General features: G+C 39.7%; 1 long non-coding RNA gene across 1 annotated transcript; it reads right to left on the minus strand.

Moving 5' to 3' along the window:
* Positions 1-2,875: 2,875 nt before the first annotated feature.
* Positions 2,876-8,417, minus strand: LOC145429805 (uncharacterized). Its single transcript, XR_013910140.1, has 3 exons — positions 8,257-8,417; positions 3,935-4,060; positions 2,876-3,366 (listed from the first exon to the last, which is right to left on the minus strand). It is a non-coding gene; the product is annotated as an uncharacterized LOC145429805 (long non-coding RNA).
* Positions 8,418-12,088: the final 3,671 nt, after the last annotated feature.

Genomic DNA, 12,088 nt, shown 5'->3' on the forward strand with positions numbered 1-12,088 from the left:
ACACAAAATATTCCATGTTTCAATCTTAAGGTTATAAGAAAGCAGAGAAAATCAAATCCTGTTTATATTTAGTGGAAAACACAAGTTCACACAACCAAAATCCAGTATCTTCCAGTATGATGTTACGCTTTTTGCTTCCTACAGTTTCAGCCTCATCAGTTGGATTTGCATTCTCATGTGGTTATTCCGATTTGTTTTCTGTCCCAATTTAAGCTCTGTGAGCAGAAGAAAGGAAAAAGAATGGGGCACCCCCAGCCTGACTCTATTCAACTTAAAGCAGATGTTACATGCTTGCCAACATGAAACGAGTCTTTTAACTGTGGAGAAGATGAAATCATATACCTTTGATTAGCCTTTTTGCTTGGTCAAGTAAAATAGTTTGTACATGGTTGCTGAATCCACCCTGACCTTGGCCTCATTGCGAATGCGTCATCAGATTACAGCAAACAAGGGGGAAAAACAGCTACTCATGTTTCTATTTTAAGATGTTGAGGCTAATTTCTGATTTGCTGATTGTCAAGCTTACTTTGGAGAAAGCAAGAAGATTGGATCTGATCTCCACAGACCCCCATTTCCTGGATGAACTTGAACATGTCTTAGCAGGAGCCAGTATCCTTGAAATATAACTTGGCTCCTTTTTATACTCCTTTTTATATCCTCTTACCCTGCTCAGTTCAAGATGTTTTACATTTTGAAGTTGGGATGTCCACATTGTAGACATGCCTTCTACTTATTTCAAGGCTATTTATTCTGAGGACGATAAGGAGTAAAATATGGAAAAGAAAGTGGTGCAGGAGGCAAAGGTGGGGCGACAAGGTATTCCTTTTAAATATATGGTGAATGAGGGTCCTTCAACAAGTGTTGTGTTTACATTGCTTGTGGGAAAACAAATCGGCTCCGGCTGTGTCTAAGGGGGCTGTAACACAGCTCTTTGGTAAGGAGCGCAGCTTAAATTCCAAGCAGCAGCAGCAGCAAGCACAGTAATGTCACCCCAAGGTGTTGAGAGTAAATATACAGTGCTACCTCTAGGCTAAATAGGGGAAAGAACACAGAGAGATTGAAGTGTACATCAGTGACAAACTAGAGCAACAGCTTTACCTAGCAGCAGCAAAAGTGAGAATAAATAATTTGCACTATTATTTTGTCATTATTATTTTTAATATAAAGTTCACACATTACAAAAGTAACGAAACCTCTTGCACTTGATCATACTGTCACCAGAACAAGGCATAGAAGCTATAAAACTGAAGAAAAAGGAACTTGAGCCAGGGTTGTCAAGCTGGGGGTCAGCTGGGTTCTTTAGCACTTTTCGATCATGTGGTGGTGAAACAAAAATTGTTCTGTTAACACTGTGGATGTACTGAATGAAGAAAATAATATCTAACATTGTCTTATGTATCAAAAATCATTTTCAACTACACAGTATTATACACATTTTAAAGAAATGATTAAATCCTTTGGTTGAAACACAGGGCAATGTCTATCATCAGGGCTTAACTTACAAGTATTTTGTCAGAAGCCGGCCAACACACATTTTGCATTGAAACCTTTAAATTCTTATGCTATTGTAATTGGTTTCTCATAATAATCTGTTTCCTCATAATGAGATAATAAGAATGGCATTACAACTATACCTTTACTCTGGTTTGTAAAATGCAAACGCACTGGGGCTGATAACAGCACAGATTTTATACCTGGTTTTGCAGAAGCAGCCATGTGAGCTGAGAATGTTAAAGGGGTCATTGAAACTACCCACTTTACAATATGCCACATTGCCATTTGTGTGTCAAGCATGAGCCTTTTTATTGGCTCAAATTGGTGATGTTATTTTCATTAACACTTTTTTTTGTCTGTATGACTGTGTGTACATACCTGCAGTATGTACACTGTGTGGCTGTAGTACGTGCTTGACCTTTGCCAGTGGGACAGAAAATGCAGTGGAAGAGTGATACCACTGTGCGGTCTCTCTAATCTGCTCACTTAGCCCTGGCTTTGGGGCTCACTTCGCTCCACTTCATCTGAAGCTTTCACATCACTAACGGTATTTTCACATACTGCAGCTTGTCTGCATTGCCTTTTTTTCATTCTCCTTCTTTCTCTCAATCACTCTTACTTTTGTCTTCTTTTTTCTTATCGGACCTTTAAGTCCTTGACTTTACTTCAACTATCTTGTCTAAGTGCAATCTTGGTAGGTGGTGTGGCAACCACTGTTATACTGTATATGACATTCTCATTCTCTCTTCCACTATCGTGTCTCTGTACTTAGTTTAAAAGTAGCATACACACAGAGGCACTACAGCAGTCCAGATGAAGTGCAAACCTTGAATCACAAAGAGGGGATATACGGAGTACAGTATACTTGGTCTCTCTCTCTGCTTACCTTTATCCCCATCTTTGTCAGCACTAATGTAATCCAGTTGATGGTAGACATATAGACTATCAATGAATCCTCAAAAGGCTAAAGTACTGCCTTTCAGTTATTGTACTCATCACTAGATGAATACAAAGAGTAATACAAAGAAGACAGAACAGCATCAGTGAGAACAATATTGAGTTTGTTATGTTCATTCTGAAGTAGTTTTGAAGTTTAATGGGTCTTTAAAGCATAATGGCAAGGACAATAAATAATATGCCATTTAATTATTAACAGCTCCTTAACTCACCATTTGTGAATGCAAGAGTAATGTCTACTTCTGTTGTAAGATATATGAGATTATGTGTATTTTTCCCTTATTATTTTCCAGTATTGTTGGAAGCTTGATATTAAACTTTCGTGGATTTTGTCCTGTGAGTTGACAAGATCAGACTTACAGATAAATAGACAACATGTGGAACTTTTATCATTATGGAGGGACTTCCAAAAATGCTCATCAGATAATTATATAAAAATAAATAGATATGGTGATAAATAATATCACTAATTGTGCACATTTTCTATTTATACATTGAAACCAACAATTAAAATGGAGAGTTTTCTTCAGCATCTAAAATATAATTTTAAATATTCTGTTGGGCTTTCCTTTTATTAATATCAGCAAAGTAACATGGAAAAATTTAGTAGGGTAAACTACAATACAATACAGGGTGTTGGTCCTACCGTATCTAAAAAAAAACCACAGTAATTTGCTGTATTTCTCTCCTACTCATCCTTGCCTCTGTCATCTTCCTTCCAGCCCCATCCAAACTTTCCTCTTTTCTTTCTCCGTCGCACCTTCTCAAGCTGTCGACACGCTGGTTCGGAGGGTTTCCTTCAGGAAGGAGAGGTCCATGTTCCAACCACAGCCTGATAGAGGGAGCCCGATAACCCCTGAGACAAGTACTATACTGCCAGCTGACATGAAGCAGATGTCCTCCTGACCCCTTTCTCTTTGGGAACAGGACACCAAATGAAAATACAAGGGGTACTTGAATATCAGCAGCGCTATTGTGAGGGTGTGAACTTATTGTTGCACAAATTATGAGAATAACATAGAGTAAAGATGACTGAATCCATAAGTAATCAGAAAAACAAAAAAATATTGTTGCATGAGTAAACGTGTTCCAAAGTGTTCCTCGTAATGAGTGGGAAGTTTAGACAAATTCAGCATCCCTGACTGTTAATGTCGCATGCAGTTTTTGTGTCATACAGAGACCTTAGGAAATTATGTAATGTACATCCCCAAGCCGGTCACACACATACAGGCCCACACATGCACACTGGTCACCCACTTGGAGTGGAAGTTGGAGCTGAGCATGCACAGAGACCTTAGAGTGCTGTGACCTCATTACTATTCAGAACCAACGGTGAGAAGACAAGTAGTGCTGCTTTCCCAGTACAGCTCACCCCCCGTGCTAGTAAATGATGTGCACGAGAGTGTGGGTGTATAGGGTGGGCAGCAGCTTCCCCTGAACTCCACTCCTTGCCACTACTACACAGACACACACACATACTCACTTCCTCCTGGGAGATATGTGGGCCTCTGCTTTCTGTCAGGGTGTCTTCAGCTGCAGATCCCTGGGGCCTCTCACTTGGTGGGAATCTGGTCTTCTCACTCCACAGCCAACCTCCCCCTCCTCCTCCCTACAGATGAGAAGGAAAACAAGACCTGAGGAAAGCACTGCAGCTCGTCCTCTCCTATCGTCCCCTGTATTTTCTTTGCTATCTCAATACTTTGCCCTCGTCCCCTTCACTTCTTCTCTTTCGTCTGTGATCGATAACGTTAATTGGCTCACTGAGTCAGTGGTACATTGATTGTGGTCACTAATAAAAGGGCTATTGATTGGCACTTTGTTTAACACTGGCCCATGCAATGAGAGCTGCCCTCTAATGTTATCCTGACAGCAACCTTTTCCTGTTTGCCAGTCTTTTAATGTAATAAATTATGTCACTCAATTAAGGAGACTTTTTTTCTCTCGCATTTTTTTTGTGCCCTAACAGTATGAGGACAGTTTGTGGCTCCTGAAAAGCAAAGAGACAACGCGCCTGAGAGCTTGAGCAACAACTTGCCATCATGGGTATTAAACTTTGTCCTTTGTAATATAAAAGCCACAGATGGTTAACATACTCCTATACCGCTGATACCTGAATTTCATTCTTGTATAACAAGTACATAATAGAGTGAATTTTTATAAAGCAGGATTTTTTTACATTGCACTTTGTTTATTCAACAGCCGAGAGACATTAAAACAAAATGATGTATTGTGGTTTTAGAGATAGTTTTGTATCATTTCCTGTTATTATTGGAAAAACACAATGCATACCAGAAGAACGTCTGTTTTCTATGCGCAGTACATTTTTGTACAGAAGGCATACTTGCACTGAATAAATGGGGGAAGTTAGGTATACCGCAAGAAAATCCGAGCAGGACTTTGGCCAAATTACAAATTAGCTCTTTTTATACAGTAGAATTAGTATTTACTGAAGGAGTTAAATAAACAAGATAAAACAGAACTGTAAGAAATAGTAACATACAAAAATGCAGAGTTGTCTAAAGTTTGAGGCCACACTTAAAATCTGTCCTATTTTTGGAAATATTTGGACAAAGATCAATAAAACTTACAACACGCAAGATTAAGAAGAAATATTTCTGATAAATTTCGGATGATACTTCATAGCCATGCAGGCAAATTAAAAAAAGCTGTGACATTATGTAAACTTTTTTCTCCAAAAGAGTAGTTAAATACTCTGAAGCAGCATTCAGATGGCATTTTTATCTACTAAACAAATGCTGACTCAAGTAATTGAAAAGAAAGAAACACCACATCATAACAATATACATCAAAATTCTAATTCAGAACAGACACACATTTGTCTAACTACGGTATAAACTCTAGTTATTCACATCATAGTGGCATGAAAAAAAAATCTCTATATAAGAAGATTCATAAAGGCAGCGAAGGACACCACAGTGTATCAAACTCACAGTGAAACTAGAATGACATCTACACCAAATCTACTTCACCTGCCCCAAAAAGAAGAAGCACTCCATTCTGCAAACACCTTCTAAACCCTTTATTCTGTATCTTTGTGGAGGCATATGTTTTTCTATCTTTTGTTGTCTAAATTTACTACAGATTGTGTATAATTCTTAGTACATTAACTGACTGAAATGTTGCAACCAAGAAGAACATTGTTCTACATTTGCTTATCCAGATCCTTTAGAATTTTACAAGGTGATTTTCACCTTAAACTTTTAGGAGAAATGCTCTCCTCCTGTTGGGACATGCAGATTGACAGGAAACAACCTACACAATATTCTCAACATGAACTCAATACCCAGTTTTATTGCAATTAGCTGCATGTGGTTCTTTACAGAGCCTGAGAGCGTTAGTGAGTCAAAGGCAGGTCTCCTGAGTAAGAAGATAAAAAACTGGAAATGGGGTGTAAGTACCTCCATGAGAGATTTAATTATCGCCATTAAATATTCAATGATCAATAGAATTTGTTTTAGCCGATCAATAGGTTGCAAGGCCTGAGAAGGACAATGTGCATAAGTTACTATTTGCATTTCAAAGCAGCTTGTGTCACATGGCCCCATTGGAAATCCATACCATTTTGTTAGGCAGTATTTCATATTTAGCTGCTTTATCCCCTTATCACTGACTGCTATTGATTCCCTTCCCTTTATTTACTGCCTGCAAACTGCCTTAGGTTTAAAATGTCAAAATGTTTTTAGGGAATCTGATATACCTCCATCAACCTTCCTCATCTCATATCTAGCTCTGTATTTTGCTCCCCCTCCGTCTCTCTTTTTAATTCCCCTGCTGCTCTTTCCTCTCTCTTCCTACTTCCCTCTCACTACTCCTCAGTAGAGTTGAAAATTAAACCTTGTCATCTTCCCACCCACTGTACAGATCTCTGCTCATTCGGGTGTGAATCTGCACATTATTCAAATAAATATCTCAGAAGTGTCAGGGGAATACTCTGAGCCACTTCAAAGACTCTCCCCCACCCCCCAGCTCTTTCAATGTTGCTTGTTCCCGCTGGAGTCCTATTTTGTTTACCTGAACTGGCTTTAATGGCTTGTTTTTCCCAGTGCCTATCAGTAGTTCAAGAGCAACATTTAGCCAAGTTCAAGTGCATGCATGTTCAGAACTCGCCTAAGCTTTGATTGTTCTGCAACACTGAGCGTCATGTAATTTATTTTTGGCCCCAAAACATTGTTATTCATTGACTTCCTTGCACTGTTTCACCTGTTTTTTTCTCCTTTTTTAAATTCTATGTTTCCCCTTTCTTTGCTTTGTGACTCTTACTGCAGAGGAAAACAACAGTTTGCTTGGCTTTTCTTCTCCCCAACCAGGTAGTTTCACCTGGTGGTGTATTGTTTAAAATTGTCTAGAAGGCACAAGGTATGACAATACAGGCCGTAAAGAATTAAATAGAGTTCACTGGAGGCCAAGCATTCAAAACACCCCTCGCAGGATGATGCCTTAAACTGCTTTGTTAAAATATACTGACTTCTATCTATTACTAGCTATAAAACACTGGTTAAAATATAGTTTTTTGTTGTTGCGCTACATAGGACATTATTTCTATCTCTGAGCAGGCCTATCTATCACAGCAACCCTCAACCAGGAGACCGCAGAGGTCAGGGAGTTAACCTTCAGAGACCTGAGGGCAGCATGAAGCACCATCAGTGCCATCAGGATACATGGCCTCAGCACTGCTGCGCAGCTGGGGGAAGGAAAATCTGGATGAAGTGAATGGATGTGTACGTGCGCAAGTATTTGCTTCACATCTGTAGGTGCCTCTGTGCATCTGTCTTGCTTGTGTAAATAACAGGGTCATGAATGATGGTAAAGTTGCTTGTAATAACCTCAAAGGCAGAAAGAAACATGCTGATTGGAGTATAATGTATGAGTATGCAAAAAAAAACTTTTCACTGATATGAGCTGCCACTATGTGATTTATAACCTTTTGGAATTGCTTCAAATCTTCTTAAAACATAAAAGACATATGGATATGAATATAAAAACACATATCTTGAAATATTACAAGTTTCCCAGTGAAATCCCTTCATTTGTAAATGCCTGCAGGACTAAAACCAAATGTTTGTTTGCTATTTTACAGCAGAAATTCAGCTTCAGCTTATCATTTGTTGAGAAACCACCATGAAAATGATAGGTAATCCTAGCATACCATAAAAATGCTGAACTTTATTCACTATAGTTATTCACCAATTGGGCAATTATGCAACCTGAGTTTTTCTATCTTTTGTTGTTTATGTTGTTGTTGTTACTGAAATTATGGGAAAAATTACGCCGAGGACTAATGCTTTCTTCCATTGAGTTTAGGCCCTGCAGTCAAAGGTTCCTGTTGAGGTAACACTTCAGTGCATGTGCGACATTTGCCATTTGCGTGGGAGGAGTGAAAAGTGGCGGTGACAGCAACAGTAGGTCGCAAATTTATTCGTCATAAAACATCCCCCTGTTTTAAAATTTACATCCACTGCTATTAATGGAGCTATTTACAATGGTGCCTCACCAATAAAACTCAGCTAATTGCTGGCTACAGTGCCAGGTGTTTGAACCAAGCTTGCTAGCTTTAGCATTAGGTAGACCTCAGCAGACTGTAGATACTGAACAGGGAGAAAAAGGGAGCCACTGGAGTTTGCTTTGTTTGTTTTTAGTCTTCGTAATCTATTTATCCACTCTTATCGGTTCTCTTTTTGGTTTAGGTATCTTATTCCATCTCTTTAAATTTTACTGATCTGGACAACCACTCCTCCAAAATGCAGGCCTTCAATTTGATTATACATGGTGAAAGACATCACTCACCACTGGCCCGGAGACTTCAGCTTGTATGTTTAAATTGCTCCCAGCAGAATCCTTAATCCGGGCGGAAATCAATACGGCTTTTACTGTCACATCGGAGGGGCGGGGACCATGTATTGATGTTCAGATGTCATTTCGAGGGTGGTGGATTTGATGTTTTAGTCCTCTCCTCAGCGTGGAGATGGCACGATAGATCAACTGATGGTGTCTAGCTTTCTCCAGGGTTTTACTGGAGCTCGGGGTTTGGAGTGAAATGTGCAGTTAAATCAAAACGTGCTGAGATTACAAAGAAAACCAGAGGAAAGGGTTTACGGAAAGATTCAATTGATTTTTTGAACGGTTTGAATTAAAATCTGATATCTTAATTGGGTTATTGTAACTGTAAGCCCCTCGCCTTAGCAGGATAGAAACTGCTGTCTCAATTGACTGGTTCTGCGAAATTATGTTTTCTTTCTATAGTGTTTCTTTAAAAATACTTTGAAATTATGGAGATGTTTGGAGAATGCGTGACATTTTTGATGTCAGGTGATGGGCAATTCTTAATTTGGACTTTTAGGCACCCATTTCTTATTGATACTACGTATGCATACCAAATTTTTCCAGTGACATACTTAAAATTTATTGTCACAAATATTCAGTGGTAATCAGTACACACTTTGTCTCAAGTGTGTGTATAGAGATACATTGTCTAAACTTTAAGTTCGTAACAGTCTGTATGTTATCATTGCCGCATAACGAATGGAATGACGAAGGAGATCCCATGGACCATTGTGCTGGAAACAGATGCTGACTGTAGTTTGGTCAAATTCAAAAACTCTTAACTTTTAATCTTGGTTATCAAAACCTCATTCTCTGTCATTCCTCCACAGCAGATTCTGATCAGAGTTGCCAAAAAAAGTATGACATAAAACATGTGTTTGAAACAATCACCGTCACTTCGCAAGTGACATTGAGGCTGTTTTTTCTTCATTATCAGCAGATTCAGCCTTTTATTATTTTGAACAGTTGCCTGCTTCATCAAACACACTAGATAATGAGATTGCTCTTTTGTTTTATTTCACACCACATCAACTCCCCTTCAGTCTTTCTCTTGCATTCATATTTATAGATTTATCTTTTTCCCTAACTGTCAGTCTCCATCGCTCTCTGTCCCTATCCTACAGTTTCTCTCCAAGGAGTCTTGCCTCCTCTCTGACAGCTTGTGGGCCCTAGAGTCACATTTCAGGCCTGGCTGCTACTTAAAGGCCCATAATCTGCTTGGCGAATGGCTACAGTGTGGCGGCCTGAACGGAAGCAAATTATTCGCTTTAAGGACTCCTGCTGCTGTGGGACCCGGGGCTAGTGGCTGGTGCCGTTAACGTTAACACACACACACACACAGTGTGTAAGCCATCATTATTTATTTAGCCCGTTAAGTGTTTAAAGTGGAAAGGGTCCGTCGGGACGTAGCATGGTTGATGAAATTATTCCACGTATATATGGTTAAACCCTTCAGGGAGAGAGAAACATAGAAACATCGGGAGATGGAAAATGAAGACTTCCCTCCATTTCAGACGCAAGGTCAGATCATAGGAGTGTTCAGGGCTGACATGGTGATATTACAGAACTCACAACATGGGAGGAATTCCCTGTGATCTATGAACAGTGTAGGTTTCCTGAGACTGTATATGTCTATCAAACATAAATAATAACAACAACAATAATAATAATTTGATAGACTGTAACCAGTTGGCAGTTACACATTTAGGCTTTACAACTGATTTTCATTCTTTAGAAAAGTCTCTTCCAAAGATAAATATCAGTATCTTCCAATATTTGCTGTCACAGTGCGCTCCGATTGATCTTTAAGCATGTGTGCTGTGTGTCTTCATCCAGGCACATATGCTTGATCACTGTAATTGACAGAGGGGACATCATATTTGTTTTCGCTATGTATTTGTGGAATAAGGATTCCCAACATAAATAAGTAATCATTGCATGGTGGCCCTCCATGCATGTTGGGCCAGTAGCACTTGCCCTCCAGTAATGACACCATTAGGTTACAGGACTGAAGTAAGCAGTTGAGAGTTTACCTCTGGGAATCTATTCTCTGTTTCCATCCTGCCGTACCTAATCGTGACATTTACTGGAGGGTTTACACCTCTATTTGCAGCACTGGTGTAACAGCAGCAACAGAAATGCAACTTTTTCCTTTTTTTCTTTGCTCGCTGCAGTAATCGCAGAACAAATGGAAGAAACACAGTTTTGTACAGTGATAAACATGCCATACAATTAACCGATGCCAATGCTTATTGACCCGCCCAACCCCCTCCAGACAATTGAAAGCTGCAAATACAATGAGAATTTTGGTAAATATTGGGAAAATGAGCATTTTTCATAATAATAAAGATAACACTCTGTAAGAACAACCACTTAAATATTATTAACTACAGTGATGGAAAGTAGAGACAGATACGGGAATGAAGGGGAGGGGTTGGTGGTTGAACAGATTGAATGGCTAATGAAATGGGTACCTCCAGGCCTGAATAAATTCTCTGGTCTGGCGATCCCCCAGGATGCTGGCCTCCTAGGGAGATTAATGACCACTGGGCCATAGTATAATGAAGTAGTTTGCCTTGGCAATGTGCTTGTGAATTCATCACGGTGTCCACAAGTGGGCTGGCCAAGCACAACATCTATATAAATCCCCCTCACTCTTCTCTCCCGCTGGTGCTGATTTATGGTTCCACCACCCCCAAATGGTTTGCCCCCTCTCACCAGACCCCGCCCTGGCTGACCATCACTATCCTACTGAAATCCAGGTCACTGCACTGATGGGGAAGAAATGGGAGGCTAATCAGATAATGGGAGGTGAAAATGGGCGAGAGTGAGTTGGAATCTCCAATTTCTCAAGCTCTGCCCATCTCAGCTTTTCATTCTCTTTCACCTGCACACACATCTTGTTGATCCTTTGATCCTTTCTATTTTTGATGTCTCTAAAGATACTAGTTTACATCATATTTTACTGGTAGTGCATGTAAGCTGTCTGTATCCTGTGAAGCGATTTAAATATTTTAGGTCATTTTAGAATTATTCCTTTGGTATTCGGTAACCTATATTGATAGTTCATGCATTTAATAATCTTTATTTCTTTAGACTGGGTTTCATTTTATCAGAATATAATGGGAAGCTGGTCATTTGTGCAAGAACAAATGTGGACAAAAAGTTGATAACAGAGAGACATGGTCAGTTGCTGGCAGTGATGCTGTTGCTGTTCATGAAGGTTTTGCGGGTTGGAAGGTGGCGCTTGATAATGTCTATATCACTGCATTAGTCTCTGCCCCTGATTGGAATGATGGTCTCAGTGATTAAAAATTGGTATTATTTTGGGAATATTGGGAATATGTACAAAACAGTTGGCAACAATTCCAGTGGCGACTGTGGCTCATGGGGTTGGGAAGCGCTTCTGTAAACGGAAGGTCGCCGGTTCGATCCCCGGGCTCTCTGTCCTGGTCGTTGTGTCCTTGGGCAAGACACTTTACCCTACTGGTGTTGGCCAGAGGGGCCGATGGCACGATATGGCAGCCTCGCTTCTGTCAGTCTGCCCCAGTGCAGCTGTGGCTACAACCGTAGCTGCCTCCACCAGTGTGTGAATGCAAGAGTGAATGAATAGTGGCATTGTAAAGCGCTTTGGGTGCCTTGAAAAGTGCTATAAATCCAATCCATTATTATTATAGGTCCCATTCTTTGAACTTTTTTTAAAAACTGAAGTTAGAAATGAAAAGCATGTTTTTATTTATTTATTTACTTTATTTGTAGGCTAACTTTATGTGGACGCCCTTGCTTGATCAAGTTA

This window comes from Astatotilapia calliptera, chromosome 1 (assembly GCF_964374335.1).
Source record: "Astatotilapia calliptera chromosome 1, fAstCal68.1, whole genome shotgun sequence".
NCBI lineage: Eukaryota > Metazoa > Chordata > Actinopteri > Cichliformes > Cichlidae > Astatotilapia > Astatotilapia calliptera.